Consider the following 27,868-nt stretch of genomic DNA (forward strand, 5'->3'; position numbering starts at 1 on the left):
TAAAAAGTCGATAGAGAAGGCCGTTTGGCTAATTTGCCTTCAGCGACAGATCCGGCTTCTAGATGAGGAGAATGAGAAATTAAAGGGAGTATTGAGGCAGGCAGAAGAGAGGTCCAGCGCAAGGACCATAGTCGGGAAAGGCTGTGGACAGAGGTGGGACGGTTAAAGGAAAGTAGAGAGCTCACTAAAGAAAGGCACAAAACCCAATTGGACCTTTTACAGTGTCAGATTATTGAAGCCAAGAATAGCGAACTGGTGTTGCGGGAAGAAAATTCCTGCCTCGCCAAGCATGTTAAAGATTACGGGGAGAGGGTGAGAGACATTCAGGTAGCCGAAAAGGTAGCCAGTACCAGGGAATTTGAGGCAGGAGACCACGGCCCCTGCCAGCAGCAGATCCAAAGCTTGAACCTTGTTCTATCCCGGGCTAAAGGCATGCTGTGCCTGATAAACCCGGGTTTAGCCCAGGAACACCTGGTGGAGCAAGGAGAAGCGCCTCAGTCACCGCCTGCAGCTCCCGGGAATGGCCCGGGGCAGCAGGGGTGTCAGCCAGAGTGCGGGGCAGGCAAGGATTGCGAACTACCAACACCGGCAGCCCCGGGTTTTAACTCGGTTTGGCAGCAGGGGGAAGTGGGCGAGCCAATACAAGGAGGGCCGGAACCAGGGCCAATGCACCAGGTCCGGCAGCAGAAGTTTGGCCCGCCTGACGCCAATGCGGCAGCAGGACCCCTAGAAAACAACTTCATAGTCCCCCACGACACCTAAAAACTGAGGGCTATGATAGGCCACCTAAGTAAGCTCACCCAACAGGGGGATCCCTCGGTACACTTCCTGGAAGTGGAACACACAGGGGATATTAACGGGTGCGATGATTCGAAGCAGGCTAAGCTGTTGCTCTTCTTGCTAGACACCAAGCTGTGCCATTCCCTCTCTGCAGACAGCAGAAAGGGGCGAAACACGTACGCTATGGTTAAGGAGGAGGTTCTAGAGGCCATGGATATGAACGACAGGCGTCCTTTCTCCCGAATGGAGAAAACAGTGCAGCTCTATGGGGAGACGCCACAGGCTTTCGCTGACAGGTTGTGGCCGGTCTACGAAAGGGACTGTAGTGGGGTTCTTGACAGGGCCCACCTGAACCCTAACGAGCTGGCTCACTGGCTCCGCAGCCTGGTGACAAACTTGGAGTAAAGGCAAGAGCTGAGGTCTGGTTCGATCCAAGAGATCCCAGAACCACCGAGGAGACAGTGGTCAGACAGTTGACCCTGGCTTACCGGAACGGTAGAGGGACAGAGGAGCCCTCCTCTAAAGGGAGGGTCCATGAGATTAAACCCAGCCAAGGCAAGAGAGAGTGGCATCAGGAAGGTGGGAACCCTCCTCACAAAGGAGGCGAGTGTTTTGGGTGTGGGAAAAGTGGGCACTGGAGGAAGGACTGTAGGAACCCCTGGAAAGAGACAAAGGGAAAGGCCACTCCAGCCCCAGCCCGTAAGGCCGGGGCAGGAACACCCGACTCATATGAGACACTCGTAGCCGCCCTACAGGCACTCATAAATGGACAGGGAGCAGTAGCTATCGCAACCAGTGCAGTAGCCGGTACGGTAAAACCCTCTGCTCCAACCCACCCAAATGCATGACTAAAGCCTGTGTCCCTGTGTTCCCTAGAGTACGATGCCTGGAAGAGACCGTGCGTTAAGATGGAGGTGGAGAAAGTGAAAGGGACCTACCTGCTAGATACTGGTGCTTTCAGCACCCTTTTATATGCAGATAACCCAGCTATCTCACCTCTATCGAACGGGGTCCCGTACAGTCTAGTGGGGTTCATAGGCAATGAGCAAACTGGTTCGTTTTCCATCCTGCTCACCATTCAGTTAGGGACACTCAAAACCAAATGGAAGTGTGTCCGGATGAAATGGGAGCAGAAGGGAAAAGAGATCCTTGGAGCTGATTTTATCATTAGCCACCAGATCCTAGTGGATCTCAGGAACCACTGTCCATGGGGAGCCATAGGGACTGACAGGGAAGGTGAGGTGGCGGTGATCCCAGAAAAAGGGGCCAAGGGAACGTTGTGTACCGTGAATCCAAAGGAGGGTTACGACTTGGAATTAATGGTCAGTAACACCCCAGTGGAGTATCAGGCATATGTACAGGCACACCTTGTAGCATTCGCCACCCACAAACATGACTGTGGCAGGGTAATGGGGGTGGAAGTTAGTATAAAAGGGGACCCCATGACCCGACCACAGAAGCAATATAACTTCCCCAGGGAGGCAGAGGCAGACCTGACAACGGCGCTGGGATCACTGGTAGAGCAAGGGGTGTTAAGACCGATAGCTACCCATGTGAACTCTCCACTGTGGCCGGTTAAGAAACCGGACAACTCATGGAGGGCCACCGTGGACTATCGAGTACTAAATAAGAATATCCCTGCCTGTGCACCCATGGTAGCAGCCGTAGCGGACCTCAAATGGAGTATTCCAGCATCCGCGTCCACTTTCACGGTGCTGGACATTTCAAATGGGTTCTGGTCCATTCCTTTAAAACAGGAGGACCAGTACAAGTTCGCCTTTACCTTTAAGGGCCAACAATACACATGGAACTGCCTTCCCCAGGGCTTCCATAACAGCCCCAGCATTTTTCACCAATGCATGGGGAACTGATTAAAGGGCTTTAGCAGACACCAGCAGTTGGTGCTGTCATGTATCTTACATGATTATTATAAAACTGTATCCAAACATGCTATACATGACTGTAATAAGATATGACCTGTAACCACCAGCATACCTTACCACCAGGGGTGCACTTGCAAGAGACAGGTATATAAGGACAGGTCTCAGGCGAGTTCAGCATTCCATAGCTGTGAAATAAAGGTGCAGGTCCAGAGTGATCTTGACTTCACTACATGCCTCGTGTGAATCTGTGCTGAGGGGACAGGACTTTACAGTGACGACGAGTTACGGGATTACAGAATCCACAGAATAGCGAACAATGGATCAGATGAAAAGTACAATGCGGGAGACAATTGGGAGGACTTTATAGAAAGGCTCCAGCAAAGCTTTGTAACCAAAGACTGGTTAGGCGACGATAAGGCAGACAAGAGAAGAGCCCATCTCTTGACCAGCTGTGGCTCGAAAACATACGCTTGAATAGAGGATCTGTTGGCACCCGAGAAACCAGCAAGCAAGTCGTTTGAAGAATTGAGCACACTGGTAAGAGACCACCTGAAGCCAGCGAGTAGCCTACACATGGCCAGACACAGGTTCTACAACTACAGATGCTGTGTGGGTCGGAGCATACCCGACTTCGTGGCGGAACTTCGGAGGTTGGCTAGTTTATGTGAGTTCTCCGATGAACTGAGGAGAGAAATGCTGAGAGACTTTTTCATTGAAGGAATAGGCCATGCAGGCATATTCCGAAAGCTCATAGAGACCAAGAACCTGACCTTAGAGGCAGCAGCACTGGTTGCACAGACGTTCTTGGTAGGGGAAGAAGAAACGAGGTTGATTTACAATGCAGGTACGACAACTAACGAAATATCGGAACAAGAAGTTCACAGCACTAAACAAGCTGCTACCCCCACACAAGACAAAACCGGGAGAACAGGCTCCCGACAGCAGGCAGAAGCCATCAAGGGCCACAGGAATGGCCGTTCACACCTCATCAACCCAAAATGCGAGCAATCGACTACAAACTGAGAGAAGCTCAAGAGAGATCAGCCAGACGCAGCTCATTCTTTGGAAACACTTTGAACAATGGAACAGGTCTGTGCTGGAGCTGTGGGGGTGGGCACTCGTCAAGGGGATGTCGATTTCAGCAGGCTGTTTGCAGAAATTGTGAATATACAGGGCATTTGGCCCGCATGTGCAAAAAAACAGCAGCTCGGCTGGTATACGAATCAGAAGAGTCGGAAAGCGGACCAGAAGACGGTGGGGACAGTACCCGGGACATCGAGGTACAGTGGGTCAACACGATCAATGGCCACTACAACAAGACGCCTCCTATAATGATGAGGGTCCTACTCAACGGGATATCTGTCAACATGGAGCTGGATACGGGAGCGAGTCAATCTCTCATGGGCGCTCAATAATTTGAACAACTGTGGCCGCATAAAAGAGACAGACCAAAACTCACAAGGGTCGACACCAAACTAAGGACCTATTCCAAAGAAATCGTACCAGTCCTCGGCAGCGCCATGCTCTCTGTCACACACAAAGGGACAGTGAACCGACTTCCCCTGTGGATTGTCCCCGGAGACCCCCCAGCACTGCTGGGGAGAAGCTGGCTGGCAAAACTAAACTGGAAATGGGATGATGTCCATGCCATGTCATTAGAGGAACGGACCTCCTGCTCAACAGTTATAAAGTGATTTGAACATCTCTTTCAGCCAGGTGTGAGCACTTTCAAAGGGGCCAAAGTCAAAATCTACATCACACAGGATGCTAGACCGGTCCATCACAAGGCCAGAGCTGTACCCTATGTGATGAGGGAAAAGATTGAATACGAACTAGACAGGCTTCTGCTGGAAGACATTATATCACCTGTGGAATTTAGCGACTGGGCAAGTCCCATCGTCCCAGTCATGAAGCCTGATGGATCCGTACGAATCTGTGGGGACTACAAATCTACCATAAACAGAGTCTCCCTACAGGACCAGTACCCGCTGCCCAGAGCGGAGGACTTATTTGCCACATTGGCTGGAGGTAAACTTTTCTCAAAATTAGACCTCACATCTGCGTATATGACGCAAGAATTGACCGAGGAATCCAAGCTACTCACCACCATCAACACTCATCGAGGCCTTTTCACGTACAATCGATGCCCATTCGGCATCAGGTCAGCAGCTGCCATATTCCAGCGCACCATGGAGAGTCTGCTCAAGTCCATCCCGGGGACGGTTGGATTTCAAGACGACATACTTATCACGGGCAGGGACACCGACTCCCATCTCCGTAATTTGGAGGAAGTACTAAAGCAGTTGGATCGTGTAGGCCTACGAGTCAAGAAATCCAAGTGCCTGTTTCTCGCACCCGAAGTTGAATTTTTGGGCAGAAGGATTGCCGCTGATGGAATCCGCCCAACAGAGTCCAAAACAGAAGCAATTCGCCTGGCACCCAGGCCCCGGAATGTCTCAGAACTGCGCGCCTTTCTCGGGTTACTCAATTATTTTGGGAACTTTATGCAGAACTTAAGCACGCTGCTGGAACCTCTCCACATGGTACTCAGGAAGGGGTGCGATTGGTTTTGGGGGGGGCGCCCAGGAACGCGCCTTCAATAAGGCATGCAACCTTCTGTGTTCCAACAGTAATTTGACTTTCTTTGACCCAGGTAAAAATCTAGTTCTCACATGCGATGCGGCAGCGTATGAGGTCGGGTGCGTTTTGCAACATGTCAATAGTGCGGGTAAATTACAACCCATAGCTTATGCCTCCAGGTCACTTTCGCGGGCAGAGCGCAGGTACGGAATGATAGAGAAGGAGGCGCTCGTGGGCGTGTACGGTGTCAAAAAGATGCACGAATACCTTTTCGGGGCCAAGTTCGCGTTAGAAACCGACCACAAGCCCCTCACGTCCTTCCTATCCGAGAGCAAGGCAATAAACGCCAACGCCTCGGCGCGAATTCAACGGTGGGCACTCATGCTGGCGTCCTACGACTATACCACAAGGCACAGACCAGGCACAGACAACTGTGCCGGCGTGCTCAGCAGGCTACCCCTGGCGACCACGGAAGGGTCTGATGAACAGGACTGTGAGATAGTCATGGCAATCAATGCCTTTGAGTCCACAGGTTCGTCCATGACGGCTCACCAGATCAGAGCCTGGACGGCCAGCGACCCCATGTTATCCTTCGTAAAAAGATGTGTCCTAACCGGTGACTGGGCAGAGCCTGCCCCGAGGAATTAAAACCCTTTCACAGGCGCATGCATGAGCTATCACTACAAGCAGACTGCCTGATGTGGGGCAGCCAAGTAGTCATGCCTCTGCGAGGCAGAGAGGCATTTGTCCGGGAGCTCCACCGCGAGCACCCGGGGATCGTTCTCATGAAGGCCATAGCCAGATCCCACGTCTGGTGGCCTGGTATTTACGCGGACTTGGAGCTCTGCGTCCGAAGGTGCATCATTTGTGCCCAACTCAGCAATGCCCCCAGGGAGGCTCCACTGAGCACCTGGCCCTGGCCTACCAAACCGTGGTCGCGGTTGCACGTAGACTATGCGGGCCCATTCATGGGCAAAATGTTCCTCGTAGTTGTAGATGCATTTTCAAAGTGGATCGAATGCACCATTTTAAACTCGAGCACAACCTCCACCACTGTGGAGAGCCTCGCAACCATGTTTGCAATGCACAAAATCCCTGACATATTGGTCAGTGACAATGGTCCGTGCTTCACCAGCGCAGAATTCCAAGACTTTATAATTGACCACGGCATAAATCACGTCAAGACGGCACCGTTCAAGCTGGCCTCCAACGGCCAGGCGGAGAGAGCAGTGCAAATCATTAAACAAGGCATGCTTAAAATCCAAGGTCCCACGCTGCAGATTCAACCTGTCGCGACTGCTGCTGGCATACAGATCTCGTCCGCACTCACTGACTGGGACCCCCCCCCCCCCCCGCCCAACTGTTGATGAAAAGGACTTTAAAAACAAGGCTCTCATTAATCCTCCCAGACATGCACAAAATCGTTGAGGTAAAGCGCCATAAGCTGACTGAGTACTATGATAGAAATTCGAGGGGGAGATGGAATGAGATAGGGGACAAAGTGTTTGTACTAAACTATGGCAGGGGTCCCAAATGGCTTGCAGGGACAGTAACGGGCAAGGAAGGAAACAGGCTACTGGTGGTACAAATGGACAATGGCAAAACCTGCTGGAGGCATGCAGACCAAGTCAAAAGCAGATTTACCAACAACACTGCGGAACCAGAGGCAGACTACAATGTGGAACTCGCACCACACCTGGTGGACAGACAGAGGGAACAACCTGAGGAAAGGGCAATCCCAACAGACAGCCCAGGCGAGTCAACAACAATCACACCAATTGAAACAGACAGCCCAGGCGAGATACCAGCAACCACACCCAAAGAAAAACAGACACCAAGGCAAACAACTGAACCACAACTCAGACGCTCCACGCGAGAGCATAGACCACCTGAGAGACTGAACCTATAAAGACAATAAGACCTTGGGGGAGGGTGATGTCATGTATCTTACATTATTATATATAACTGTATCCGAACATGCTGTACATGGCTGTAATAAGATATGACCTCTAACCACCAGCATACCTTAACACCAGGGGTGCACTTGCAAGAGACAGGTATATAATAAGAACATAAGAACATAAGAATTAGGAACAGGAGTAGGCCATCTAGCCCCTCGAGCCTGCTCCGCCATTCAGTAAGATCATGGCTGATCTGGCCGTGGACTCAGCTCCACTTACCCGCCCGCTCCCCGTAACCCTTAATTCCCTTATTAGTTAAAAATCTATCTATCTATGACTTGAATACATTCAATGAGCTAGCCTCAACTGCTTCCTTGGGCAGAGAATTCCACAGATTCTAAACCCTCTGGGAGAAGAAATTCCTTCTCAACTCGGTTTTAAATTGGCTCCCCTGTATTTTGAGGCTGTGCCCCCTAGTTCTAGTCTCCCCGACCAGTGGAAACAACCTCTCCGCCTCTATTTTGTCTATCCCTTTCATTATTTTAAATGTTTCTATAAGGTCACCCCTCATCCTTCTGAACTCCAACGAGTAAAGACCCAGTCTACTCAATCTATCATCATAAGGTAACCCCCTCATCTCCGGAATCAACCTAGTGAATCGTCTCTGTACCCCCTCCAAAGCCAACATATCCTTCCTTAAGTAAGGTGACCAAAACTGCACGCAGTACTCCAGGTGCGGCCTTACCAATACCCTATACAGTTGCAGCAGGACCTCCCTGCTTTTATACTCCATCCCTCTCGCAATGAAGGCCAACATTCCATTCGCCTTCCTGATTACCTGCTGCACCTGCAAACTAACCTTTTGGGATTCATGCATAAGGACCCCCAGGTCCCTCTGCACCTCAGCATGTTGTAATTTCTCCCCATTCAAATAATATTCCCTTTTACTGTTTTTTTTCCCAAGGTGGATGACCTCACACTTTCCGACATTGTATTCCATCTGCCAAACCTTAGTCCATTCGCTTAACCTATCTAAATCTCTTTGCAGCCTCTCTGAGTCCTCTACACAACCCGCTTTCCCACTAATCTTTGTGTCATCTGCAAATTTTGTTGCACTACACTCTGTCCCCTCTTCCAGGTCATCTATGTATATTGTAAACAGTTGTGGTCCCAGCACCGATCCCTGTGGCACACCACTAACCACCAATTTCCAACCCGAAAAGGACCCATTTATCCCGACTCTCTGCTTTCTGTTCGCCAGCCAATTCTCTATCCATGCTAATACATTTCCTCTGACTCCGCGTACCTCTATCTTCTGCAGTAACCTTTTGTGTGGCACCTTATCGAATACCTTTTGGAAATGTAAATACACCACATCCATCGGTACACCTCTATCCACCATGCTCGTTATATCCTCAAAGAATTCCAGTAAATTAGTTAAACATAATTTGCCCTTCATGAATCCATGCTGCGTCTGCTTGATTGCACTATTCCTATCTAGATGTCCCGTTATTTCTTCCTTAATGATAGTTTCAAGCATTTTCCCCACGACAGATGTTAAACTAACCAGCCTCTAGTTACCTGCCTTTTGTCTGCCCCCTTTTTTAAACAGAGGCGTTACATTAGCTGCTTTCCAATCCGCTGGTACCTCCCCAGAGTCCTAAGAACTTTGGTAGATTATAACGAATGCATCTGCTATAACTTCCGCCATCTCTTTTAATACCCTGGGATGCATTTCATCAGGACCAGGGGACTTGTCTACCTTGAGTCCCTTTAGCCTGTCCAGCACTACCCCCCTAGTGATAGTGATTGTCTCAAGGTCCTCCCTTCCCACATTCCTATGACCAGCAATTTTTGGCATGGTTTTTGTGTCTTTCACTGTGAAGACCGAAGCAAAATAATTGTTTAAAGTCTCAGCCATTTCCACATTTCCCATTATTAAATCCCCCTTCTCATCTTCTAAGGGACCAACATTTACTTTAGTCACTCTTTTCCGTTTTATATATCTGTAAAAGCTTTTACTATCTGTTTTTATGTTTTGCGCAAGTTTACCTTCGTAATCTATCTTTCCTTTCTTTATTGCTTCTTTAGTCATTCTTTGCTGTTGTTTAAAATTTTCCCAATCTTCTAGTTTCCCACTAACCTTGGCCACCTTATACGCATTGGTCTTTGATTTGATACTCTCCTTTATTTCCTTGGTTATCCACGGCTGGTTATCCCTTCTCTTACCACCCTTCTTTTTCACTGGAATATATTTTTGTTGCGCACTATGATAGAGCTCCTTAAAAGTCCTCCACTGTCCCTCAATTGTGCCACCGTTTAGTCTGTGTTTCCAGTCTACTTTAGCCAACTCTGCCCTCATCCCACTGTAGTCCCCCTTGTTTAAGCATAGTACGCTCGTTTCTGACATAACTTCCTCACCCTCAATCTGTATTACAAATTCAACCATACTGTGATCACTCATTCCGAGAGGATCTTTTCCTAGGAGATCGTTTATTTTTCCTGTCTCATTACACAGGACCAGATCTAAGATCACTTGCTCCCTTGTAGGTTCTAAGAAACAATCCCGTATGCATTCTATGAATTCCTCCTCCAGGCTACTCCGTGCGATTTGAGTTGACCAATCGATATGTAGGTTAAAATCCCCCATGACTACTGCCGTTCCTTTTTCCAATGCCTCCATTATTCCCTTGATTATTGCCCGCCCCACCGTGAAGTTATTATTTGGGGGCCGATAAACTACGCCCACCAGTGACTTTTTCCCCTTACTATCTCTAATCTAATAAGGACAGGTCTCAGGCAAGTGCAGCATTCCAGAGCTGTGAAATAAAGGTGCAGGTCCAGAGTGACCTTGACTTCACTACATGCTTCGTGTGAATCTGTACTGAGGGGACAGGACTTTACAGGTGCAGTATGTGGATGACCTGCTCCTGTTTACCGATCAGGGGGAGGAACATGGCCCACTGCTGGCCGAGCTGCTGGAGCTGCTAAAAGAAGAAGGGTTTAAAGTTAACCCCAAGAAGGCACAGATCGGCCAGAAGGAAGTCAAATTCCTGGGGCTGACTGTGCGCGCTGGGGAAAGAGCCATAGACAAGGCTAGAAGGGAGGCAGTACAGGAGATACCAGCCCCCAACACAGTGACAGGGGTAAGATCCTTTCTAGGACTCACCAGGTACTGCAGAGATTTTATTGAGGATTATGCAGCCACCGCAGCCCTTCTACTCAGGCTCCTACACAAGGATGTAGAGTGGGACTGGGATGAGGATTGTGAGGCAGCACTTAATCAGCTCAAGAAGGACTTGCAGACCGCGCCAGCCTTAGGAGCGATAGATGTAGGGAAAGGAGTTTTTCCTGGAGGTGGCAGTCAGCGGGGACAATTTGAGCTCAGTGCTGCTTCAAGAGCGGCACGGCCAGCTGAGACCGGTGGTTTACTCCTCCAGGATCCTCACAGATGTGGCGAAGGGGTACTCCAACTGTGAGAGACACCTCCTAGCCACACATTGGGCAGTGAAAAGATCCTTGATCTTCCGGGAGGGTCTCCTCTAACACTCCCAAACCACCACACACCTACTCAGATGCTCCTAGATGGTAGGATTAAAGTCGGGACGGTGAGCAGTGCCCGCATTGCTCGCTGGACCCTGCTCCTCTCCCAGGTGGACCTCAGAGTAGAAGGCCCCCGCGAGCCAAGGCTCGCAGTCAACCTAATCTACCCAGGGAAAGCCCACAGGTGCTCCATAGAAGGGGTATGGGAGGTGAACATTGGCCTTCGGGCTGGGTTACACCCTACAGGCCGGGACATCCACGTGGACGGGTTCAGCACGGTATCTGCTGGCGAGCGACTCACTGGGTGCGGAGTCTATGACCCAAGGGCAGGTATTGCCCTGGCAATCAAGCTCCCCAGCACCATGAGTGCTCAGCATGCTGAACTGTCTGCCGTAATGTACGTGGTGACCCACCCCGAGGAATTCCCTACCCCGTACACGATTTGCTCAGACAGTATGTTCACCTCGTGTACGGAGTACCTGGCTATCTGGTCCCGTCGCGGATACACGTCCGCTGATGGGAGACCCCTGGCAATCAAGCTCCTGCTGGAGAAAATCATGGCAGCAGTGGGGGAAGAGGGAAAAGTCTACATAGATAAGGTGAAGGCCCATTCAAAAACCGAACCCCGTACAGAGAGAAACCAACAGGCTGACAAACTGGCCAAAGAAGGTGCCCACACGGGAATGTTCTGGGACCCCTATGACATCGGCCGCATAGCAGCGGTCAAGAATAAGAACACGGCAGCAGAGAGTACAGGGATAGCTTTAGCCCCGGACTTAAAAACAGTTCAGGCACAAGACCCGGTCCTGAAAGCTGTCCTGAACACGCTAGCTAGAGGAGAGAGAGTAGAAGGTCCGTACGGCACAGCAGCCATTACCGTTAAGGAAGGCATGCTGTTTAAAGAGGGACAATGGGTCGTGCCACAGCAGCACCAGAGGGAATTCCTAAAACTGACCCATGAGGGTCCAGGAGCGGGACACCCCGGGCCTGAGACCACCTGGCAACGGGTGGAACAGGCAGGTTGGTGGCCGGGACTCAGGGAGGACGTCCGGGAGTTTAGTGCGAACTGCCTGGTGTGAGCTGCGAACAACCCTGACCCCCAGAAAAGGAAGGTGTCCCTAGGACACATCAGGAGGGTAGAGGGACCATGACAGTCAATCCAAATTGACTACATCGGGCCCCTACCCACCGCCCAGGGAGGCTACAAATACTGCCTAGTCCTGGTGGATGTGTTCTCAAAATGGGTTGAAGCCTTCCCCTGCCAAACAGCCACCGCACTAGAGACAGCTAATATTCTAGTGAGAGAGGTGTTCTCCCGGTGGGGATTCCCACAGTATGTGGAGTCGAACCAGGGGAGCCATTTCACCGGGCAGGTAATGCAGGCAACCCTTAAGGTGCTCGGCATTGAGGAGAAATGGCATGTTGCCCACAACCCACAGTCATCGGGTATTGTGGAGCGTTTAAACCGCACCAATAAAGAAAGCCTGCGGAAGGAAACGGGAGACTCGCCCCAAAAGTGTGTGGAGGTCTTACCGTTGGTCCTAATGGGGATCCGAGCCAGCCAGTCAAAGAGCACGGAGTATTCCCCATACGAGCTCATGACTGGCCAGATCATGCGTACCCCTCCCATGTCCTAGCCCCGGTGCTCTCAGAAGGTCAGCTCAGAGAGGTGAACCGGGACCGGTTTGTCAGGAACCTGTTTGAACACCTCAGAGATATTCACTGGCAGGCTGCTAGTAACATGGGCAGACAGCATCGGAATAACCGATTGCTGCTAGAACCCAGCAAACACCACGAATGGGAGATTAGGGGACCAGGTCATGGTGAGGAACTATGCTCGGGTAGGGGTTTTTGAAGCATTATATATGGGACCATACAGCATTGTCGACAAGGCAAACCCAATGGTCTATGCCATAAAGCTGCCCCGCCGTACTAAGTGGTTCCACATCAACCAATGCAAGCTGTAAACCCAGGGCCAGCCAAGCACAGAGGGCAGCCGGGAGGTGTGAACCGTCCTCAGGACAGGGACCCTCCGTTGGCCGCCCCCGACGGTGGAGGGCCCACAGGGAATGTGGCCGGCTCAGAAACCGTGCCTATAGAGGCGGTGAATTGCAGTACTGGAGGGGCTATCCCACCCATCGTTTGGGATTCGGATGCACCCCCAGTAACCCAAGCCCTGAGAAGGACCCTCCGTACACCACAACCAAAGATACCGTGGTCACCGGCATCTGAGCCTCAGCGATTCTACCCTAAGAGAAGGGCAGCCCGACAGGAAAGGCCGAAGGTCAGAAGTACAGAGGCTGCTCAGAGTAGGGACTACCAGCCAGCCGCCTCCAGCGGTGAGGGTCTCACAGGAGCAGTAGCAACGAGCTGTCCCAGAGACAAGGGTCTCCAGCTCACCGGCTGCGGGGAAACCCTAGCATCCAGGCGGCTATCAGGCCGCACAAGTCATGGGTCTGACAGGGATTAACCAGGCCACCCGGAGACGGGTGGCAGTTGTACATGCTCTAATTTTTAGTTTAAGGCAGCTGACTGCACCGTTTTACATTTTAAGTTTAGTTTAGAACTAAGGTTAATGTTGCAGTAATGTTTAGGTGATTGTTTTGAGTTTGTCTTGTGTGTCAGCCAGCCTGAGAGCAGTTCTCAAGGGCAGGATCTAGACATTACCGGGTGATGGACAAACCTCAGGAGACCAATTGATGTTGTTTAATTTTAATCTATGTTTTTTTCCTTCTGTAATGTGGTTGTACGTTGCCTACATGCTGGTGAATATAATGTAATTGAAATGAAATGTAACTGTGCTGAAATGCAATTGTAGTGATTGAACCCGCCTCCAAGCTGGGAGGGTGTAAATGTAAAAAGTTTGTACCTGTAAAGAGAAAAGTGTGTATCTATGGTGATGTTGCATAAGTGTAATGCATATTTTGGGTATTAGTTTAGTTAATTTACAGGGAAGGTTATCTCTTGGGAGTCAGGAACTTTGCTCACCTGGAAGATGATATCATAAGTGATATGATATCACAGGGGGGAATGTAGAATTTACCAATATCTCGCAAAGATTCCTGGTACCTTTCCCCTGCAGAGGAGAAGAACCCCTCCCCCTTGCACCAGTCCTCAAGCCATGTATTCATCTGAACTATCCTGCAATTCCTACTCTGACTAGCATGTGGCACTGGTAGCAATCCTGAGATTACTACCTTTGAGGTCCTACTTTTCAATTTAACTCCTAGCTCTCTAAATTCAGCTTGTAGGACCTCATCCCGTTCTTTACCTATATCGTTGGTACCTATATGTACCACGACAGCTAGCTGTTCACCCTCCTCCTCTAGAATGCGCTGCAACCACTCCGAGACATCCTTGACCCTTGCACCAGGGAGGCAACATACCATCCTGGAGTCTCGTTTGCGAGATATGGGTAGAGCTGCGAAACACCAAAGGCCAGAAAGCGTCAGTGGGAGTTGTGTATGGACCACCAAACAGTAGTAGGGAGGTTGGGGATGGCATCAAACAGGAAATTAGGGACGTGTGCAATAAGGGTACAGTGGTTATCATCATCATAGGCGGTCCCTCGAACGAGGATGGCTTGCTTCCACAAGAGCTCACAGATGTTTCAATGAGGACCCGATGTTCCAGTCCTGAACTCCAGTTAAGAGGGTGGAAGATGCCTGTGCATGGATTTTTTTAACGTGTGGTGACTGTTGCACACCAGCCACCACACGGGCTTGACAGAACTAGGTCTTTATCCAGTGGCAAGGGTTAACCAGGATGACTGGAGACCTGCTCTGCTACATGGACCTAGTGCGCTCACATATCGCAGTGTGGGCTGGCCCGTGCTGCCCCTGGACCCTCAGCTCTTCTGGGCCCCGTATTCTCATTCGCCGCACCTTTGCCTACAATGTTCCAGGGCACGGCGCTCCAACTCTATTTATAGCTCCGACCTGCGGTGGTGTTCTCACACAGGTCGGGGTGGCACACGAGCGGTTATCATGGGTGACTTTAATCTACACATTGATTGGACTAACCAAACTGGTAGCAATACTGTAGAGGAGGATTTCCTGGAGTGTATAAGGGATGGTTTTCTCGGCCAATATGTCGAGGAACCAACTAGAGAGCAGGTCATCCGAGACTGAGTCTTGTGTAACGAGAGAGGATTAATTAGTAACCTGGTCGTGCGGGCCCCTTGGGGAAGAGTGACCATAAGATGGTAGAATTCATAAGATGGAAAGTGACACAGTTAATTCAGAGACTAGGGTCCTGGACTTAAAAGAAATGAAACTTCAACAGTATGAGACGTGAATTGGCTAGGATAGACTAGAGAATGATACTTAAAGGGTTGACAGTGGATAGGCAATGGCAGACATTTAAATGTCACATGGATGAACTACAACAATTGTACATTCCTGTGTGGCGTAAGAATAAAAAATGGAAGGTGGCTCAACCATGGCTAACAAGGGAAATTAAGGAAAGTGTTAAATCCAAGGAAGAGGCTTATAAATTGGCCGGAAAAAGCAGCAAACCTGAAGACTGGGAGAAATTTAGAATTAGGACTAAGGGTTTAATTAGGAGGGGGGAAATAGGGTATGAGAGTAAGCTTGCAGGGTACATAAAAACTGACTGCAAAAGCTTCTATAGATATGTGAAGAGAAAAAGATTAGTGAAGACTAATGTAGGTCCCTTGCAGTCAGAATCAGGTGAATTCATAATAGGGAACAAGGAAATGGCAGACCATTTGAACAAATACTTTGGTTCTGTCTTCACTAAGGATGGCACGAATAACCTCCCGAAAATACTAGGGGACCGAGGGTCTAGCGAGAAGAGGGAACTGAGGGAAATCCTTATTAGTCAGGAAAAGTTGTTAGGGAAATTGAAGGGACTGAAGGCCAATAAATCCCCAGCGCCTGATAGTCTGCATCCCAGAGTACTTAAGGAAGTGGCCCTAGAAATAGTAGATGCATTGATGGTCATTTTCCAACATTCCATGGACTCTGGTTCAGTTCCTATGGATTGGAGGATAGCTAATGTAACCCCACTTTATAAAAAAGGAGGGAGAGAAAACAGGGAATTTTTGACCTGTTAGCCTGACATTGGTGATGGGGAAATGCTGGAATCAATTATTAAAGATGTAATAGCAGCCCATTTGGAAAGCAGTGACAGGATCGGTCCAAGTCAGCAGGGGCCATTCGATAAGATCAAGGCAGATCTTCTATCTTGACTCCACTTTCCCGCACTATCCCCGTAATCCCTTGGTTCCCTTAGTATCCAAACATCTATCGCTCTCAGTCTTAAATATACTCAACAACTGAGCATCCACAGCCCTCTGGGATAGAGAATTCCAAAGACTCACCACCCTCTGAGTGAAGACATTTCTCATCTCTGTCCTAAATGACCGACCCCTTATTCTGAGACTGTGACCCCTGGTTCTAGACTCTCCAGTCAGAGGAAACAACCTCTCAGCATCTACCCTGTTAGGCCCCTTAATAATTTTATACCTTGAGATAAAGGCCAACGTTTCATTAGCCGATTTGATTACTTTTTGTACCTGCGGACAAGCTTTTAATGACCTATGTACCTGGACAACCCAAATCCATTTCCAACTCCAGTCTCTCGTCATTAAAAAACATTCCAATTTGTCTTTTTTGGATCCAAATGACCGCACGTCGAACTCCATCTGCCACAGTTTTGCCAACTCTCTCAATCTTCCTTTGCAACTTCATGCTCCCATCTGCCCAACTTACTGTCCTAACCTAGTGTCGTCTGCAAACTCCTCATTCCTTCATCCAAGTCATTGATAATTTTGCAGCGACTGAGGTCCCAGAATAGGTCGCTGGGGAGCACCACATGTCACAGTCTGCCAACTGTTCCCTTTATCCTCAGCAGGTCGGGTACTTCAAATGAGCCTACCGCTTCAAGGTACAGCGCGTGCTGGACAGCGACGGCTATAAACAGGGCGACTGGATTGGATGTCAGCAAGGTTCAGGCGGTGATTGCAGCGTGGGTGGGTACAACAGGAGCATTGAGGTCGGGGCGCAGGAGTGGCAAGAGATCATGGAGCGACATGATCGAGGACCAGGAGAGGCAAGAGGCGAGGGCCCAGGGGCATCATGGGCCAGCCCACACTGCGATATGTGTGCGCACTAGGTCCGTGCAGCAGAGCTGGTCTCCAGTCGTCTTGGTTAATCCTTGCCACTGGACCAAGACCTAGCTCTGTCAAGCCCGCGTGGTGGCTGGTGTGCAACGGCCACCCCACGTTAAAAAAATCCACGCACAGGCATCTTCCACCCTTCAGGATGTAGTTCGGGATCTGGAATATTAGGTCCTTCATTGAAACACCTGTGAACTTATCCCCTTTTGGCATGGAAGCAAGTCATCCTTGATACGAGAGACCGCCTATGGTGATGATTATCCCACCGCCTAACTGATTACCAACCCACGTCTCAAGGTGACTTCCAATTCCACACACCTTTATTTTGAATAGTAATCTCTTATGCGGAACCTAACTGCATCAATGCAAGTTCTTTCCTTGATTGACACCCGCGATTGCGCTCTCCGTGATCAATGACCCATCTTTGTGGCATTGTGCACCTGGCAGTCCCCATTGCCTGGAGCCTGGGTGACTTTGGGCGCGTTGGCCTCCCCGCATCATTGCTAGTCCTCCATCCTGCTCACTAGACTGATCCCTGGAATGAGAAGAGTTGACCCATGAGGAGAGATTGAGTAGATTGGGCCTGTACTCTCTGGAGTTTAGAAGAACGAGAGGCGATCTCATTGTAACATGTAAGATTCTGAGGGGGTAGATGCTAAGAGGCTGTTTCCCCCTGGCTGGAGTGTCTAGAATTAGCGTGCACAGTCTCAGGATAAGGGGACGTCCATTTACGACTGAGATGTGAAGGAATTTCTTCACTCAAAGGGCTGTGAATTTTTGGAATTCTCTACCCCAGAGGACTGTGGATGCAGAATCATTGAGTATAGCATATAGAATATGAGAATATGAATCTTTGAGGATGAGATAGATAGATTTTTGGAATCTAGGGGAATTGAAGGAAATGGGGACAGTGCGGGAAAGTGGAGTTGAGGTTGAAGATCAACCATGATCTCACTGAATGGCGGAGCGGGCTCGAAGGACCGAATGGCCTCCTCCAGCTCCTAAGTCTTATGTCCTTATCTTCTTCATGCTGCCCTCTTCCTCTCGTCATTGGGACCTATTTATGGTAGGTCTTCCCAGCTTGCCAGAAATGCCCAAGCCTCTGCCCACAAACCTGCCGGCCAGCTGTCTTGCTCTGAATCTCCATCCAGCTCTGGGAATGGGATGAGGGCATGATCTGATGTTCCCCCCCCAGATGTCTTCTCCATCGCACCCCCACCCCACAAGGTGCAATAGTCTACCGACACTCATCGTTCCAGGCTCGCGCACAAAGACCACCATCTCACGGAGGCCTCAGCTGTGGAGTCCCACCTCAGGGAGACACAACGCCAGTGGGGAGAAGATCGATGGGGTGGGCGGTGGGTGTGGTGGGTGGCACTGAAAACATAACATGACTAACAGGAAAGACTGATCAGGCTCTAGAAAAGAGAAGACTGAGGGCTGACCTGATAGTGGTCTTTAAGATTATGAAAGGGTTCAATAGGGTAGATGTAGAGAAGATCTTTCCACTTGTGGGGAGACCAGAACTAAGGACCATCAATATGATAGTCACTGATAAATCCAATGGGGAATTCAGGAGAAACTTCTTTACCCAGAGAGTGGTGAGAATGTGGAACATGCTACCACAGGGAGTGGTTGAGGCGAATAGTATTGATGCATTTAAGGGAATAGAAAGGAATAGAAGGATATAGTGATGGGGTGAGATGGAGAGGGGTGGGAGGAAGCTCGTGTGGAGCATAAACACCGGCACGGACCTGTTTCTGTTCTGTATATTCTGCGTAATTTGATGTGAAAACCTTATTTCCTTCAATTCACTTAAAAGTCTCCAAGGGAATTAAGGGATATGGGGACAGTGGGGGGGAGTGGAGTTGAGGTCGATGATCAGCCATGATCTCATTGAATGGCGGAACAGGCTCGAGGGGCTGAATGGCCTATTCCTGCTCCTACATTCTTAAAAGGGTTTTCAACAGCAATGTCACTCAGGACAAGCAATTTCACTCTATTAATGAGAGGAAATGTGTTGTCTGTAGAGCAGGGCCTCCATTGGGATTTCTGTCTAGCCCGTGTGAAGTATTTCGGGACTTTCTCCAGGTGCACAGATGTCTCCGCTCCGATGTTCTGAGCGCATAATCTCAGGATATTACCCCGTTTCCTAACTTGGACGGTGACATGTTGTTTAGCTTCTTCTTCATGCCTCTCGCCACGTCCTGATCTCGTTATGTCCCTCTACCCCCACCACTCCAGCAAATGTAAAGATATATCTCAACACCTTCTGGTACTGTACTGTACGCATCTCTGTGTCAGCACACGTACAGTATACAGCTGGTAAAGGGGAACGATTCACTTCTGTCTGATACTGTATGGCCCGGGTGTGTGTCTCAGTATTGGCTCCTGTACACGTACAGTACACAGCTAGTAAAGGGGAATGATCCACTCCCATCTGGTACTGTATGGCCCGGGTGTGTGTCTCAGTATTGGCTCCTGTACACGTACAGTACACAGCTAGTAAAGGGGAATGATCCACTCCCATCTGGTACTGTATGGCCCGGGTGTGTGTCTCAGTATTGGCTCCTGTACACGTACAGTACACAGTGGGAAAAAGGGAACGATTCACTCCTGTCTCATACTGTACGGCCCGTGTGTGTCTCACTGTCGGCTCCTGTACACGTACAGTACACAGCAGGTAAAGGGGAACGATTCACTCCTGTCTGATACTGTATGGCCCGCGTGTGTCTCACTGTCGTCTCCTGGACACGTACAGTACACAGCTAGTAAAGGGGAATGATTCACTCCCATCTGGTACTGTATGGCCCGGGTGTGTGTCTCATTGTCAGCTCCTGTACACGTTCAGTACACAGCGGGTAAAGGGGAACGATTCACTCCTGTCTGATACTGTATGGCCCGCGTGTGTCTCACTGTCATCTCCTGGACACGTACAGTACACAGCTAGTAAAGGGGAATGATTCACTCCCATCTGGTACTGTATGGCCCGGGTGTGTGTCTCATTGTCAGCTCCTGTACACGTACAGCACACAGCTAGTAAAGGGGAACGATTCACTCCTGTCTGATACCGTATGGTCCGGATGTGTGTCTCAGTGTCAGCTCCTGCACACGTACAGTACACAACGGGTAAAGGGGAATGATCCACTCCCATCTGGTACTGTAAGGCCCAGGTGTGTGTCTCAGTATTGGCTCCTGTACAGGTACTGTACACAGCGGGTAAAAGGGAACGATTCACTCCTGTCTGGCACTGTACTGCTTGTGTGTGTATCTCGGTGTCAGTTTCTAAGATGCACAGTATAAATGGAAAGGGATTGTGTCCAGTGGAGTCACCTCATTCTATGACTGTTGTACTGTTCATAGGGCTGTTTGCGTGAGATAGTAGGGTATTCCCAGACCAGGTACAGCACACTGAGTAAATCTTCCTCGATCTAACCTTGCCCCTGCCAAGTCCCACTGATTCAGCTTCGGAGAGCAGGCCCAGTAGGGGTGTAAACTTTTACCTTGTCCCATCTCAGTCATCCTGGTCTTATGACCTCTCTGAATGAGATCTCCAATTAATTGCCAATTAGCAGCGGTTTGGTGCTATGGCTCAGAACTCATCTCATGTCGGAAACGATGTGCACTCCATGAAAGGTTCATTGTCACAGCAAACAGATCAGGCTTTCATCCTGTCAATCCAGGCTGACTCTGAACTTCCATCTCAGAGGTCAAAGGTCAGCGTCCACCTCACTGCATTGCTCAGGTGGGATTCTATAGAGTCAGAGCGAATGGGAAGCAGATTGGTCCATTGGGATTCTATACAATGGGAGTGAATGGGAATGAGTTTGGTCCATTGGGATACTAAACTAGTGGAGTGAATGGGAAGGGGTTTGGTATATTACAAATGCAACAGTGAGGGGTGTGGGATACATCAAAGTGTTACAGTGAGGAATGTGGGGTATATCAGAGTGTTACAGTGAGGGGTGTGGAGTATATCAGTGTTGCAGTGAGGGGTGTGGGGTATATTAGAGATTGTTATAGTGAGGGGTGTGGGATATATCAGAGTGTTACAGTGAGGGTTGTGTGTATAGAAACATAGAAAATAGGTGCAGGATTAGGCCATTCGGCCCTTCTAGCCTGCACCGCCATTCAATGAGTTCATGGCTGAACATGCAACTTCAGTACCCCATTCCTGCTTTCTCGCCATACCCCTTGATCCCCCTAGTAGTATGGACTTCATCTAACTCCTTTTTGAATATATTTAGTCAATTGGCCTCAACAACTTTCTGTGGTAGAGAATTCCACAGGTTCACCACTCTCTGGGTGAAGAAGTTTCTCCTCATCTCGGTCCTAAATGGCTTACCCCTTATCCTTAGACTGTGACCCCTGGTTCTGGACTTCCCCAACATTGGGAACATTCTTCCTGCATCTAACCTGTCTGAACCTGTCAGAATTTTAAACGTTTCTATGAGGTCCCCTCTCATTCTTCTGAACTCCAGTGAATACAAGCCCAGTTGATCCAGTCTTTCTTGATAGGTCAGTCCCGCCATCCCGGGAATCAGTCTGGTGAACCTTCACTGCACTCCCTCAATAGCAAGAATGTCCTTCCTCAGGTTAGGAGACCAAAACTGTACACAATACTCCAGGTGTGTCCTGTACAACTGTAGCAACACCTCCCTGCCCCTGTACTCAAATCCCCTCGCTATGAAGGCCAACATGCCATTTGCTTTCTTAACCGCCTGCTGTACCTGCATGCCAACCTTCAATGACTGATGTACCATGACACCCAGGTCTCTTTGCACCTCCCCTTTTCCTAATCTGTCACCATTCAGATAATAGTCTGTCTCTCTGTTTTTATCACCAAAGTGGATAACCTCACATTTATCCACATTATACTTCATCTGCCATGCATTTGCCCACTCACGTAACCTATCCAAGTCGCTCTGCAGCCTCATAGCATCCTCCTCGCAGCTCACACTGCCACCCAATTTAGTGTCATCCGCAAATTTGGAGATACTACATTTAATCCCCTCGTCTAAATCATTAATGTACAGTGTAAACAGCTGGTTCACCAGCACAGAACCTTGCGGTACCACACTAGTCACTACCTGCCATTCTGAAAAGTACCCATTTACTCCTACTCTTTGCTTCCTGTCTGACAACCAGTTCTCAATCCATGTCAGCACACTACCCCCGATCCCATGTGCTTTAACTTTGCACATTAATCTCTTGTGTGGGACCTTGTCGAAAGCCTTCTGAAAGTCCAAATATACCACATCAACTGGTTCTCCCTTGTCCACTCTACTGGAAACATCCTCAAAAAATTCCAGAAAATTTGTCAAGCATGATTTCCCTTTTACAAATCCATGCTGACTTGGACCTATCATGTCACCTCTTTCCAAATGCGCTGCTATGACATCCTTAATCATTGATTCCATCATTTTACCCACTACCGATGTCAGGCTGACCGGTCTATAATTCCCTGTTTTCTCTCTCCCTCCTTTTTTAAAAGTGGGGTTACATTGGCTACCCTCCACTCGATAGGAACTGATCCAGAGTCAATGGAATGTTGGAAAATGACTGTCAATGCATCCATTATTTCCAAGGCCACCTCCTTAAGTACTCTGGGATGCAGTCCATCAGGCCCTGGGGATTTATCGGCCTTCAATCACATCAACTTCCCCAACACAATTTCCTGACTAATAAGGATTTCCCTCAGTTCCTCCTCCTTACTAGACCCTCTGACCCCTTTTATATCCGGAAGGTTGTTTGAGTCCTCCTTAGTGAATACCGAACCAAAGTACTTGTTCAATTGGTCTGCCATTTCTTTGTTCCCCGTTATGTTATGGTATATCAGTGTTACAGTGAGGTGTGTGGTGTATATTAGAGATTGTTACAGTGAGGGGTGTGGGATCTATGAGAGATTGTTTCAGTGAGGGATATATCAGAGTGTTACAGTGAGAGTGCGGAGTATATCACAGGGTGTTACAGTTGGGGTGTGGAGTTTATCAGTGTTACAGTGAGCGGTGTGGGGTTTATCAGTGTTACAGTGAGTAGTGTATGGTATATCAGAGATTGTTACAGTGAGGGGTGTGGGGAATATCAGGGTGTTACAGTGAAGGGTATAACAGAGAGTGCTACAGTGTGGTGCGTGAGTATATCAGAGAGTATTACAGTGATAGGTGCGGGGTATATCAGAGGTTGTGGGGGGTATCGGAGAGTGTTACAGTGAGGGGTGTGGCATGCATCAGAGTGTTACAGTGAGGGGTGTGGCGTATATCATAGTGTTATAGTTAGGTATGTGGGGTATATCAGGGTATTACAGTGAGGAGTGTGGGGTATTTCAGAGAGTGTTAAAGTGAGGAGTATGGCGCATATCAGAGTGTTACAGTGAGGGGTGTGGGGTATATCAGGGTGTTACAGTGAGGAGTGTGGGATATTTCAGAGAGTGTTAAAGTGAGGGGTACGGGGTATATCAGAATGTTACAGGAAGGGGTGTAGGGTATATCAGAGAGTGTTACAGTGAGGGTGTGGTGTATATCAGAGAATGTTACAGTGAAGGGTGTGGGGTATATACGAGTGTTAAAGTGTGGAGTATTTCAGAGTGCTAAAGTGAGGGGTGTGGGGTATATCAGAGTGTTACAGTGAGGGGTGTGAGTTAATGCATTTGGGGAGGTTTAACAAGGCATTAAATGGTAAGACATTGAAAGGTGTAGAGGAACAAAAGGACCTTGGAGTGCAGGTCCACAGATCCTTAAAGGTAGCAATCCAGGTAGATAAGGTGGTTATGAAGGTATATGGAATACTTGCCTTTATTAGTCGAAACAGAAACCCTCACCACATTTAAAAAGTACTTGGATGTGCGCTCGTAACCGACAGGGCTACGGACCGAGAGCTGGAAAGTGGGATTAGGCTGGAAAGCTCTTGGTCGGCCGGCGCGGACATGATGGGCCGAAATGACCTCCTTCCGTGCTGTAAATTTCTATGATTCTACGATATCAGAGTGTTACAGTGAGAGGTGTGGGGTATATCAGGATGTTACAGTGAGGAGTGTGGGGTATTCCAGAGAGTGTTAAAGTGAGGCGATGGCGCATATCAGAGTGTTACAGGTAGGGGTGTGGAGTATATCAAGAGTGTTACAGTGAGGAGTGTGAGTTAATGCATTTGGGGAGATCTAACAAGGCAAGAGAATATACATTAAATGGTAAGACACTGAAAGGTGTAGAGGAACAGAGGGACCTGGGAGTGCAGGTCCACAGATCCTTAAAGGTAGCAGGCCAGGTAGATAAGGTGGTTATGAAGGTATATGGAATACTTGCCTTTATTAGTCGAGGCATGGAATACAAGAGCAAGGAGTTATGCTTGAACTGTATAAAAAAACTGGTTAGGCCACAGCTGGAGTACTGCGTGCAGTTCTGATCATCACATTACAGGAAAGATGTGATTGCACTGGAGAGGGTACGAGGATGTTGCCTGGACTGGAGAATTTTAGCTATGAGGAAAGATTGGATAGGTTGGCGTTGTTTTCTTTGGAACAGAGGAGGCTGAGGGGAGACCTGATTGAGGTGTATAAAATATTGAGGGGCCTGGATAGAGTGGATAGGAAGGACCTGTTTCCCTTGGCAGAGGGGTCAACAACCAGGGGGCATAGATTTAAATTAACTGGGGGGAGGTTTGGAGGAGATATGAGGAGAAATGCCTTCACCCAGAGGGTGGTGGGGGTCTGGAACTCACTGCCTGAAAGGGTGGTAGAAATAGAAACCCTCACCACATTTAAAAAGTACTTGGATGTGCACTCGTAACTGACAGGGCTACGGACCGAGAGCTGGAAAGTGGGATTAGGCTGGATAACTCTTAGTCGGCCAGCGCGGACACGATGGGCTGAAATGGCCTCCTTCCGTGCTGTAAATTTCTATGATTCTATGATATCAGAGTGTTACAGTGAGGTGTGTGGGGTATATCAGAATGTTACAGTGAGGTGTGTGGGGTATCTCAGAGAGTATTACAGTGAGCGGTGTGCGTATATTAGAGTGTTACAGTGAGGGGTGTGCGTATATTAGAGTGTTACAGTGAGGGTTGTGGGGTATATCAGAGTGTTACAGTGACGGATGCGAGCTATATCAGAGAGTATTACAGTGAGAGTGTGGGGTATATCAGAGAGTTACAGTGAGAGGTGTGGGCTATATCAAAGAGTATTACAGTGAGCGGTGTGCGTATATTAGAATGTTACAGTGAGGGATGTGCGTATATTAAAGTGTTACAGTGAGGGGGTGTGGGCGATATCAGAGAGTATTACAGTGAGGGGTGTGCGTATATTGGAGTGTTACAGTGAGGGGTGTGGGGTATATCAGTGTTACAGTGAGGGGTGTGCGTATATTAAAGTGTTACAGTGAGGGGTGTGGGGTATAAAATGAAGCATTCAGAAATAAATTATTGACAACCCCTAACTTGACTTTTGATTCAGCTTGTCAGACAGCTATGTTGATGGATATGGCCGACCAATACTCCTGAGACTTTCGTGCCATTTCCAGTTATCAGTCCACCGAGGTGACAAGCCTGCGGGCTAAAAGTAAAAAGCAGTTGGGCCTCAAGGCCTCAGCAACTGGCCACGGTAACGGTGCATTGAAGTCATGCTATCAGTGCCTGGGGCAACACATTGCTCAAAGCTGTCCATATGTGATGGCAAAGTGTTTGTGCTGCAAGAAGTCTGGCGAAGGCATGCCGACTGAAGAGTAAACCAACTTTCAATGCTAGTTGTAGAAATCGGCAGACACTACATAGCATTGAAGAGAAGCAAAAGTCATATGTTTCTGTGCTGTCCGTGGTCTCTGTAAAGATATCACAGGCTGGGCTTGTATTCCCTCAAGTTTAGGAGATTGAGGGGTGATCTAATCGATGTGTTTAAGATGATTAAAGGATTCGATAGGGTCGATAGAAACTATTTCCTCTTCTCGGGGGGGGGGGGGAGCAATGTGTGGAAGGGGCGGGGGGGGGAGGAGTCCAGAACCAGGGGGCAGAACTTTAAACCAGGCCATTCAGGGGTGATTCCGGGAAGCACTTCTTCACAGAAAGGGGAGTGTCAATCTGAAATTCTCTCCCCCAAAATGCTGTGGATGCTGGGGGTGGGGGTCAACTGGAGCTTTTAAGACTGAGATCAATTTATCGGGTAAGGGTATCAAGGGATATGGAGCAAAGGTGGGTAAATGGAGTTGAGATACAGATCAGCCATGGTCTGATTGAATGGCGGAGTAGGCTTGAGGGGCTGAATGGCCTCCTCCTATTCCTATGGTATAGGTTTCGGGGGCTGAATGGGCCTCCGCCAGCACGTGTCAACCATGGCTGTGGGTAGCACCCTCGCCTCTGAATCAGAAGGTTGTGGGTTCATAGTCCCACTCCAGGGACCTGAGCACAAAAATCCAGGCTGACACTCCAGTGTCAGTACTGAGCGAGTTAAAACAAGGCCCCGTCTGCTTTTTCAGGTGGACGTAAAAGATCCCACGACACTATTTTGAAGAAGAGCAGGGCACCACCGCAGGTCGGGAGTGAGCGCAGGCCCCTATCGTGGGCCATCCCGACCGGCGAGAGGACACCACCGCAGGTCGGGAGATGCCACTGCAGCTTCCAGCGCGAGTCGTCCCAAGTGTGCGACGGCTTCGCGGTGGGCGACTGGGTGACGTCATCAAGGCCCAGGTCACCGATTAGAGCAGGAAAATCGTCGGGGCCCAGGCATAGCGGAGGAGCAGGGAAGGTCGGAGCGGATGAGCGGCAAGAGCGGTGAGAGATCGTGGCTGAGATGTGACAAGAGATGAGTGGTGAGAGATCGTGGCAGAGGTGCGGCAAATGTTTGGTGCGGAGGTGCGGTGAGAGATCGTGGCGGAAGTGCGGCAAATGTTTTGTGGTGGAGGAGCGGCAAGAGATTGTGGCGGAGAAGCGGTGAGAGATCATGGCGGAGGAGCGGTGAGAGATCGTGGCGAAGGTGCGGTGAGAGATCGTGGCGGAGGTGCGGCTAATGTTTGTGGCGGAGGAGCAACAAGTGATTGTGGCAGAGGTGCGGCAAAGGAGGGTGCGGGGCCCAAAAGAGCCGAGAGCCCAGGGGCAGCACGGGCCAGCCCACACTGCGATATGTGTGCGCACTAGGTCCGTGCAGCAAAGCAGGTCTCCAGACACCCTGGTTAACCCTTATCATTGGATAAAGGCCTAGCTCTGTCAAACCCATGTGGTGGCTGATGTGCAATGGTCGCTACACGTTAAAAGAATCCACAGCACAGGCATCTTCCATCCCTGGAGTTCATACTGGGTCCTCCAGTGAAACATCTGCGAACTCACCCCTTCTGGTGTGGAAGCAAGTCATCCTTGAACGAGGGACTGCCTATGATGATGGTGATGACTGGACCAATATTAATCCCTCAACAACATCACTAAAACATCATCTGGTCATTATCCCATTGCTTGCTGTGTGCGAATTGGCTGCCGCGTTTCCTGCATTACAACTGTGACTACACTTCAAAAAAACTTTATTGGCAGTAAAGTGGTTTGGGACGTCTGGTGGTCGTAAAAGGCGCTGTGTAAATGCAAGTCTTTCTTTCTTTCCTATGGTAACAGGCTCAAGGGGCTGAATTGGCCTCCTATTGTTCCTATGTTATAAGCTCGAGGGGCTGAATGGGCCTCCTCCTGTTCCTATATTACAGGCTTGAGGGGCAGAATGGGCCTACACTGTTCTTGTGTTACAGGCTCAAGGGGTTGAATTGGCCTCCTCCTGTTCCTATGGTAACAGGCTCAAGGAGCTGAATGGGCCTCCTATTGTTCCTATGGTAACAGGCTCGAGGGGCTGAATGGGCCTCCTCCTGTTCCTGTTACAGGCTCGAGGGGCTGAATGGGCCTCCTCCTGTTCCTATGTTACAGGCTCGAGGGGCTGAATGGGCCTACTCCTGTTCCTTTGGTGAGAGGCTCAAGGGGCTGAATGGGCCTGCTCCTGTTCCTAATGGTCCTTGCTGCTCAGACTGGCTGAGAGCTGCTAAATCACCCCAGAGCAGAGGTGGAAGCGGATCCGGCCCTGG

Source organism: Pristiophorus japonicus, chromosome 27 (assembly GCF_044704955.1).
Source record: "Pristiophorus japonicus isolate sPriJap1 chromosome 27, sPriJap1.hap1, whole genome shotgun sequence".
In the NCBI taxonomy this organism is placed as follows: Eukaryota; Metazoa; Chordata; class Chondrichthyes; family Pristiophoridae; genus Pristiophorus; species Pristiophorus japonicus.